General features: G+C 40.9%; 1 protein-coding gene across 1 annotated transcript in view; it reads right to left on the reverse strand.

Moving 5' to 3' along the window:
- Positions 1-7,781, reverse strand: part of LOC139728458 (transmembrane protein 164-like) — a 32,792-nt gene extending 25,011 nt beyond the window's left edge. The window contains exon 1 of the mRNA XM_071639397.1: positions 7,736-7,781. The gene's annotated coding sequence lies outside the window, so the exon portion shown is untranslated. The remainder of the gene's footprint in view (positions 1-7,735) is intronic.
- Positions 7,782-10,680: the final 2,899 nt, after the last annotated feature.

Here is a 10,680-nt window from a genome sequence, read left to right on the forward strand (position 1 = left end):
TATTATGATACAAATTTTGTATATTTTGTCACAGAAAACAACAGAAGTGTACAAGTGTACCTCAATTTGGCCATGGGCTGCAATGCATAGTTGTCTTTTAAACAATTTAAACAATGAATAATATTTGCTAAATTAAAAAATGGAATTTTTTGATCATCACAATAGGCCTATACATCATATTCATACATCATTACACATGAATCATGATCAATGCAGTTTGACTAAAAATCCCAATCACTTGATAATAGAGTAGACTGCATTGTCGTGATGTGTAGCAAGACCTTCCGTCAATCATGCCATGTTACTATAAAATCACATTCAATTTGATTTGAGCAGCGTCGATAATTCACATAAAATTAAAAACACAGTTATACCACTACCAGGTCGCAGTTATAGGTAGACTCAACGTTAAACAGATCTAGCTCTACACATCCATGAGGCAATTTAGGGTCTAGACCTTTGTTGGCTTTGAAACTGAGAGATCCTACTAGTACTGTACTACCGGTACTACTAACTAGTACTAGTAGTTAGTACTACTACTAGTACAACTTGTAAGACTCTAGATTTCTACCTCTAAACCAGATCTAACTGTTTAGACTCACTGTGGGACAAGTCTTGTTTTGCATTTGTTTCAAAGCAAATCAATTCAGCTTAACCATGTTAGAACTTTCTAAGTTATCCCATTATGGTATTCGCGGAAAAGCCTTGCAATGGTTTACGAGTTATTTATCTGACAGATTTCAATATGTACATGTGAACAGTTTTGATTCTTCTATGAAGAAAATAGAATGTGGTGTTCCGCAAGGAAGTTTGTTAGGCCCACTGTTATTTATAGTTTACATTAATGATTTTTATAGATCTTCAGATAAACTCTCTTTCATATTATTCGCGGATGATTCCAATCTTTTTTATTCCCACCCTGACCCTAATACTTTGATTAGTACAGTGAATGATGAATTGAAGAATGTCTCACAATGGATATATGCAAATAAATTGTCACTGAATATTGAGAAGACAAAGTATATGTTTTTCAGTAATTCTTTAGATAGATTACCAGGTAATGTTATATTTGACACTACTCCCCTAGAAGAGGTTTCGTCTATTAAATTCTTAGGTGTTTGTGTTGATAAGAAGTTATCATGGAAGTGTCACATAAACAATATTTGTAAAGTAATTGTACGTAACATAGGCATAATGAATAGATTGAAATATTATCTTCCTTCTTCGGCTTTGATTACGCTTTATTCAAGTTTGGTATTGCCGTACTTGAATTACGGAATTCTTGCTTGGGGGAATACATATTCGACATTGTTAGATAAACTTTTTCTTCTGCAAAAGATGGCGCTCAGAATCGTTTTTAACCTTCATATCCGAGCACATACTGACAAGCTTTTCCTTGAGCACAAAATTCTGAAAATAAAAGAGTTGTATTTGTTTCAACTTGGTCAATTTATGTTTAATTACAACTGCAATCATCTACCCAAAATATTTTATTCTTTATTTCACCGTAACAGCCACGTACATAACTATCCCACTAGACAATCTAAAGAATTTCATCTTCCCTTAGTTAGAACTGTACACACTCAAAATACATTTGTTTATACCGGACCCAGATTTTGGAATAGCTTAGATAATGATCTAAAAGAATCTGTGAAGTTAATTACATTTAGGTATAAACTCAAAAAATATTTGTTTTCTAAATATACCAGTTAATTCTGTTCAATGAAAAAACCCGTCATGTTTCACTTTTCCTTGAGATTTTGTAGTGTGTCCACAGACCTTTTCCATCCCTCTCCTTTTCCTTCTCTATTCTTCCCTGCTCCTTTTTCCTCGTTCTTCGTTGTCCAGTATCTGTCTGAGTGCATTTCCTCAAATTCTGTTGTTTCTGTGTATTGTGTTATTGTTGTTGTTGTTGTCGTCGTTATGTTTTTTTGTGGCCGATTGCATATCTTCCTTTCAGTTCAATTTTCCTGGCACACCTGGCCCCATAGTGTCTGTGCCACAAATGTGATATGTTATATAGTTTATACGTTTGCATCCTAAAATCCTAGTAAGTATTGTTCATAGTATCAACATCATTATATCAATGAGTAAAATGTACAATAGTATATAGAAGAATTTAAAATGAATATGTCTTATTGGTATAACAAATTGGTGCTGTTGTTGTTTTGTTCCAGTGTTCCACGTTTTACAAGCGTGGCTTTTTTAGTGGAACACTGTTTTCCATCATTGTGATTATTTACTATTTTTGTTGCCATGACAAAGTGCATTGTTTCTTTTTTACGCCATCATTCGTGTATAATTTATATTGTATTGAAAAAAAAATCCTTTATCGGACGAGTGTAAGAGAAATGAAAAAAAAATTGTATCACTTTGGATTATGTCAACTTTTTCTTTTCTTTTCTTTGTGATGATGGAAATAAATAAACTATTGAATTGAATTGAAAAAAAGAACTGTTGAATCACATTTACTCATATTCTAGTCCTGCATGTGAGGAGCATTAAAGTACGACGATACACCTCATTGGTGGACTGTACTGGAAAGGAAGAAGAAGAAGAAAAAAAAAAAGGGTTTGAAAGTTGAATTGCATAATACAAATGTTTATAATCATTTGTTTCCCTGATAATTCCTGCCTTACCACCGTTTTAATCCTGATGTACTCAATTGCATGCTTTTTGCCTTTGACAATACACTCGTCACATCAACTCATCTTGAGTTTTTTGGTAGAGTCTGGGTGGACTCTAAACCCGGGGCGTTCCTTGTTTGTACACAGTTACAAAATTTGTATAACACTACCAGGTCGCAGTTATATAGGTAGACTCTATCATTCTAACGTTAAAGGGGAATACTAAAGAAATAAAATTATATATGAAGTCAAAGAGTAGAACACATAGAACAATTTGTCGTTTACATCGTTTAGAATGGCCTTTTTGAAGTGTAGTTTAGAGGATATTGAAAATTTACACCTGTCGCCCCCCTGAAATCTAGGTCACAGCGTAAATTTCGAGGCTTTGCTGATGACGTCATGGGATGAAAGGAATCGCGCAAGGTCTCATCGAGCGCCGCAGGCCCCCGCGCACATAATGCATGCATTGTATCAAACAAGTATTTGCATACAAAGTTTTGGAAGTTTGTTTTTCGATAATGCACGACATCGTACGTTAAGGCCATGCAGTGATGATCAGGATGATTTCTTGGTGGAATTTGAATGTGGGAGCGATGATGAACTGAGTGATACAGTACACACTAGTGATGATAACGATGATGAAACTAGTGGTGAAGTTGGAGAGATAGATGTTGCTGACGAGCCGCACGGCGGGGCGCAGGAGGGAGACGCTATGGGCGAGCTAGTGGGGAAGGCCCAGGGCGGTCCGGTTGAAGCGGACGTGGAGATTGGCAGTACGACTGTACGAGCCCTTGCCACACGGCAGGCCAGGGGACAATGTTGGTGACGCAGGACCAATGCCAGGTAGACTTCAAAATTTAGATGGGTAAGAGTTTTTTTTTTAATTCTGAACTGAAAATGAACCGAGCTTAGTGCTGACGTGATCTCGTACTTCAGAGCAGCAGTAGGCCTAATTGAACACAGCCCAGTCGCTGTAAGTAGCGCAGCGTCTGGTCGGGCTACGTATTTATCTTATCACATCACACTCACTCCTAACTATACACAGCCCAGTCGCTGTACGTAGAACGTCGCGACAGGTATTTGCACAGCGTACTTACAGCATCTGGTCGGGCTAACTCACTCCGTACCCCGTTCACAGCTCATCAGCATTCTGTCTAGCTACGGAGAGCTACAAAAGGTACCCTCACAAATTCACTGAACGATCCATTCATTGCTTCACCGAGTCCATCAAAGTTTTATCACTATCGATGAAAATCGCAGTGCTCTGTATCGTTTATTTTATCACCAGATAGGCCGGCCGGCCCAGTCAAGACTTTGACTAGCCGATGCCCGCACATTGATTGCGTGGTATCTAGTATTAGCGATCCACATACGCCGAATGTTTCGCGAGTTTTTTTTATTATTATTATTTTCGCCAATTTCACGAACCTGGTGCTTTTTGCGAATTTAAAAACACTAGAAAAACTCTCTTTCCGTATATATTTCCCCCTTCCGTAGTGTACTCAACAACCATGAATTCAAGCACTCGCGAAATTATTGGCAAGTCCTGATTCGCGAAAAATAGACTCGCTAAATACATGTACACTGTATATGGCGTACACAGCTGTAGTACAGTGACTACCGAGGAACTGCTGATATAATACATTGTACGTACCAAAGAGGTACGCGGAGGCTACTGCACTGCGACATACGCGGCCGGTGCGATGGGCGCATGCATGTGACTGATCGACTACGAAGCACCATCGTACAGGCACTAGGCCTGACAACTTCTGTATTCGTGGCCTAAATAACACGTAACAGACTCTATTTAAACGACGAAATGTGTGATTTCACAGGAGACTTGAAGTGGAAAACAAATTTATTTCATTCTTTGTGACATTCTGATAAAAAATGTCTTGGGATTTCGGGGTATGAGCCTCGACATCACGCTCTCATTGAGAGCATACATAGGTAAGCTTAGGCTGTTGTGTGATACTTCCGGGTTTGTCCTTCATCACATGACGTCATGGACACGCCCCCCCAAAATAACAACGAATCTTCCGATTGAACATGATTCAGGACACAATTTTTCCAATCAGCCGTTCTCCAAAACGCAATTTTCTAAATGGATGAATTAAAGGCCGCTGTGTTTAACATGCTCTATGCTTAAATTGGGGGAATAATCCAACAAAATATGCGTTTCCTTTAGTATTCTGCTTTAAACAGATCTCGCTCTGGGAAGAGTTCCTATTGTACCCCCCCCCCCCCCCCGATAAATTGAAGAAAAAAAAATAAGAAGAAAATATATTTTGTTACAAAACACATTTACTGTAAAACGAGGAATTTTCGCGTGCACTTTAATTTCGCGAATTTCGCAAGCGCCAAGATTCGCGAAATTAAAATGCACGCGAAAGTCCTTGTTTACACTATTATGCATTGAACGTCAGTGGCACTTCGCAAAAATTTCATGCCACGAAAAAGGCTGCCGGTACCAATTCGCGAAAAATTCATGCCGCGAATATATCATGTTTTACAGTATATAGGTAGAAATAGTGGCAAGATTAATAAAATCCTACAAAAATGTAATAATAGTGATAATTTACTCACCAACTTCATTTCACGTAGGTGGGACTAACATTATGTATGCTGCTAGAGTGCTAGCGATTAATCCTAACTTTTGTGCACACTTTACAGCCAATTCGTTGTCGTGATCAAGTTAAAGCGATAATGCCACCTAATTTCCTGAATTAAGCTCCTGGTGGATAGTAGTTTAAAAAAGAAAGATGAATTCTGATGTTAAACCAGATCGAGTCGTATTGCTAGCGAAATGCAATGGATGGACACCGTTCCACTGTACTGTGCCTACTGCTGCATACTGTGTGCGCCTGCATGCACGCATTGTGCACGACCTACATCGCTCGTTTGAAGGTACTGTAATTAGCTCGCCCTTCACTCGCCACAAATATTAGACAACTCGGCTGTGACCATGTACAAGTTGACAGTCAGGATGTAAAAATGTTATTTCGATGGTTACGTGTGCATTAGAGCTAACAATTAGGGTTTAATAGTGTTAGGGTAACGTTGATCGCAGAGTCCTATGGTGATGCGGACCCGAAGTCCTAGGGTTAGGGTTAGGGTTAGTGTTAGGGTAACGTTGACCTCGGTGTCCTAGGGTGACGCGGATCCCGGTGTCCTAGGGTGACGCGGACCCCGGTGTCCTAGGGTGACGCGGACCCCAGTGTCCTAGGGTGACGCGGACCCGAAGTCCTAGGGTTAGGGTTAGGGTAACGTTGACCTCGGTGTCCTAGGGTGACGCGGACCCCGGTGTCCTAGGGTGACGCGGACCCCGGTGTCCTAGGGTGATGCGGACCATGTACAGTTTGCGCAGAATGTGTATAGACCCTATTACAATTTTTTTTTGCTGGTGGTAAACTAAATAAAGGTTATGGAAAGTCTTTCCATAAAAGGCATAACCTTTATTTAGTTTAATGTTGGTGAAAGGGAATAGTAATTTGTTGGATTAGGGCTAGGGTATAGCGATTTAGATGCTGCTGTCTCGTCAGACATCTTGTACCAGACTGAAATTGACTGAGGACGTGCGTGCGTACAGTACACACGTGTACTTTTAGACCAGACTACGTAAATGTCAAGTAGCACCATCTACGACGAGCATAGTTACAGTTTTGATGCATTGTTTATTTGCCACGAATCACCTCCGCCTCGCAACTCATCATGCAGCACGATCGTGAACGCACTGGGCTCAGATACTCATGATAGTGAGTTCGAGTCCCAGACCCGGCACTTAATTTCAGCAAAATGTTTTCTCTTTCTTATTATGTCATATTTATCTTTACAGGTTCATGCAGGAAGTCAACTGGAGATGGCAATCGTCAAACGGAGAGAAGGAGAAAGGGGAAAGAGAGGGAAGAGAGAGAGGGAAGAAAGAGAACAGAATAAGGGAGACATGAGAGCGGAGAGAAAACATTTTTTCGATGTTTTTTTTTTCTTTTAATAATGACTCCCCAAAAATTCCACGCCCCATTTTTACTCAACCCCCATCAAAATGTCGCCCTCTTTTAGACAGTTAGGTAGAGCTCAAAATATGCAATCTTATCGGGGGGGGGGGGGGGGGGGGGTACAAAAGGAACTCTAGGAAAGAGTTCCTTTTGTACCCCCCCCCCCCCCCCCCCCCCCGATAAGATTGCATATTTTGAGCTCTACCTAACTGTCTAAAAGAGGGCGACATTTTGATGGGGGTTGAGTAAAAATGGGGCGTGGAATTTTTGGGGAGTCATTAGAGCTAGGGAAAGAGTTCCTTTTGTAAAAGAGTTCCTTTTTTTTCTTTTAATAATGACTCCCCAAAAATTCCACGCCCCATTTTTACTCAACCCCCATCAAAATGTCGCCCTCTTTTAGACAGTTAGGTAGAGCTCAAAATATGCAATCTTATCGGGGGGGGGGGGGGGGGTGGTACAAAAGGAACTCTTTCCCTAGCTCTAAACATCCATGAGGCAATTTAGGGTCTAGACCTTTGTTGGCTTCGAAACTGAAAGATCCTACTAGTTATAACATTTACTACTACTACTAACTAGTATTAGTACTAGTTAGTATTACTACTAGTACTACTTAAGACTCTAGATTTCTACCTCTAAACCAGATCTAACTGTTTAGACTCATTGTGGGACAAGTCTTGTTTTGCATTTGTTTCAAAGCAAATCAATTCAGCTTAACCATGTTAGAACTGCACAGTTAACAATTTGGTCCATAACGTTGAATCACATTTACTCATATTCTAGTCCTGTATGTGAGGAGCATTAATCCACGCTATTAAAGGCAGCCCAGTTTGATTCTTGAAGGACAAAGCTGAATAGCACAACACGGATGTTCTTTGTTCTGAGCCTTTTCCACTGCCAATCGACAATCCCGATATACCGGTACCCTTTGCATTGACAATACACAATTTACCTAACGTTACACATTATTGAAATCATTCCATTTGAGACAGAAGTCACGATCATTCATATTCCGATCTCAAAAGAAAACCAGAGAGGGAACTCCAAAAGAGAAGGAATCATCGCAGAGAATGCTTACTCATCGAGTCACTTATAATGACAACAAAGAGGACTTACCTGGCCTGTGTGAAAGCAGTTCTTCTCTGCTTGCCGTGAGCCGTGGCGTTATCCAGCTCCAGCCAGCTACGCACGAGCGAGGGCCGGACGGACGGATCAGGGAGGTTTGGAGACGGAGAAGGATGGACTGGAGCTCGGAGGGCGGAGGAGGCAGCTGGCGCAGGCAGCACGCCAAACAAAGCATAGACCGCTACGCGCTACCTAGTAGTATTGCAGCTATACTGAATTATTATTCAGCTACTTAGACCGGGCTGCTGAGTGGAAATAAATGGTGATTATATAGCTGGCAACCATGTACTTTCGCACCTAAGAACAGCCAGGTGCCATCCAGGATTTGGCAAAGCTGCATACAGACTGCGAGCAGAAGCCGGATGAGTCGAGTGTGTGCACCAAAAAGACTAAGATTTGGTGTGCACTGCCTGTACTGTACCACCAAAGAGCGCGCGTGCGCCTCTACACACTCTTTGCTGGATGTCTACTTCTCTCTGTTTTGCGTTGTATGCGTAGTCCGCGCAAGGGCAAGTTCAGGCGCCATTTTAGGAAGCAAAGCAAGCGATAGCGGTGACCCATAAAAATGGAGAGGCATTTAATAAGGCCTATCTGCCTTCCTTTCATTTCTTCTTCTTCTTCTGATTAAGTCTGCCTCCTTCAATAGACTGAAGATTCTGAAGATCCTATTAGGGAGGCATACAGGGTAAAAGAGTACTTCGGACCTCATTACAACATTTAGAAGTATCATTTCCTCCTAAGAACGAAATATGAATAAAGAAATTCAATTTATTATCAAATCTGCTGTCCCTCAAAATTCGAGCTATAAAACCATGGTGTTAGATGAGAGTGCCCACAGCTTCAGAGCTCTCCCTCTCTCTCTCTCTCCCTCTCTCCCAACTCTTCTCCTGGTTAACAATGTAGGGCAATACATGAATATGCTATGATTTCCCCAGAACAACCGATAAAAATCATTGTATAATAATGTAGGCGGTCGATGAATTATCACCTTTTTATACAGTCTTTAACAGAAAAGCTGAACACTCATTTCTTCTTTTGGGGTTATCTTTATTCTTATTTAGGCCCCCTATTTATTTTTTGGTGGGGGTACCGTGGATGGGGTGACCTCTTGATTGTGTGAAATTTCACAGTGTGTTGGCACTTTTAAAATGTTATAAATTGTAGGTCCTTTTTTATGTGCTGAACATGTTGTTATCCTTGGGTTGCTGTGTATAGTTTCAACGACACGCATGCCAAATTTCACGCATTTTTTGTACATTCTGTTGAAAAAAAGTGAAAATAAAATTTGAATTTGAATTTGAATTAACATAATATGACCAAACGGACGAGTGGTATTACTTTTATCATGTATTGTTTAATAATGATGCACGGACATGGGCAGAACCATCCCCTCAGTGGCTGAATCATGTGCCGTCCTGGGGGGCGTTTCATCAACGAGTTCGTAGGAGTTTTCACCGACGAATTTGCTATCAGCCAATCAGACCAAGGATTTCATTAGCTTTTAACAGTTGTCAGTGTAAATCCTTGCGTCTGATTGGCTGATAGCAAATTCGTCGGTGAAAACCACCGACGAACTCGTTGATGAAACGCCCCCCCTGAAGTTATCAACATTCTTCTTTTTAGATCTTCTTAGTATAATCTTCTTAGTATCTACTAGTAACTGACCTGATCTCATCGAAACCCAGACCGGCTACACGCATGGACCTCAGATTATCATCTACAGCTCAGCTCAAACTTGGTCCTCGCACCAACAACCGTTATGGTGAATGCGCTTTCTCCGTTTGTTCCCCCCCCCCCCCCCACTTTTGAACAACCTCCCCACCATTGGCGTCACCGGGGGGGGGGGGGGGGGGGGGTGGTGCGTTGGGTGCGGACGCACCCCCATTCAGACCCCCCCCCCCCCCCCAAAAAAAAAAAAAAAAAAAAAAAAAAATCACCACTTCAGTCTGCGAGCGACCTCAACGCCGGACTCTAAATGATTATTCTTGTATTTTATTTTTCTTTTATTTTGCACCAGGGACAACAAAAATCGTGGGCAAAAACGATTCTCATCCTGGGCTCTGTCAGCACTGATTTTCTACATAGTAATATCTACGAGTATTCTACAGTGTTTACTATTTATCGACTAGTGTACATCCGTACGGTACGGAGCACGTACACGTTTGCATGTATACGTGTGCTTCTTAATATGTATAAAGGTCTACAGCACGTTATACTTCTGACCAATCCATATACGATAATGTGAGCCCAAGTGCAAGCCTTAGCCTCATTAAAAAAAAAAAATGGAGGGGCAAGTAAATAATTTTGCCCACCCCCCGCCCCCATAATTCTCGAGACGAGAACATTCTCTTGCTTTTTTGCCAAAAAAAAGAAGTTAACCCCCATAAAAACATTGGAAGGGCAAGCATAATTATTATCATTTTGCCCTCCCCCCCCTATTTAATTATTAGTGAGATGAGAAGAGTTTCTTGGCTTTTGACAGAAAAAAATTTGCCTCCTTAAAATGTTCGAGGGGCAAGCGCACCATCACATCAAAATCTTACTGCTACTTTAAACAAGTGGGACTGTTTCAAGAGTCGATAAAACACGCAAAAACATGCATCAAATTGTACCATTTACAACATCAATATGCAAAAACTTCTCACAATGGGAGGGGGACACCCCCACCCTCCCCTTTGCTCCTATTCCGCTCGCTCTTTCTTGGTCGCGTTCATGATACTCAGTGTAAATATTAAAACAGGAAATTTATTTGGATGATACTATTTTATAGGCAAATCGTTCAATAATATTTCTACATCAAAATATACTACTATCCCTCAAACAAGTGGGACTGTTTCAAGTCGATAAAACAGGCCAAATCTGCATCAAATTGCACCATTTACAACATCAAAATGCAAAAAGTTATAACCGTGGGAGAGGGGACAAGGGGGGGGGGG

This window comes from Diadema antillarum, unplaced genomic scaffold (genome assembly GCF_040938485.1).
Source record: "Diadema antillarum isolate AM-2024a unplaced genomic scaffold, OU_Dant_1.0 seq00000180_RagTag, whole genome shotgun sequence".
NCBI classification, from domain to species: Eukaryota; Metazoa; Echinodermata; class Echinoidea; order Diadematoida; family Diadematidae; genus Diadema; species Diadema antillarum.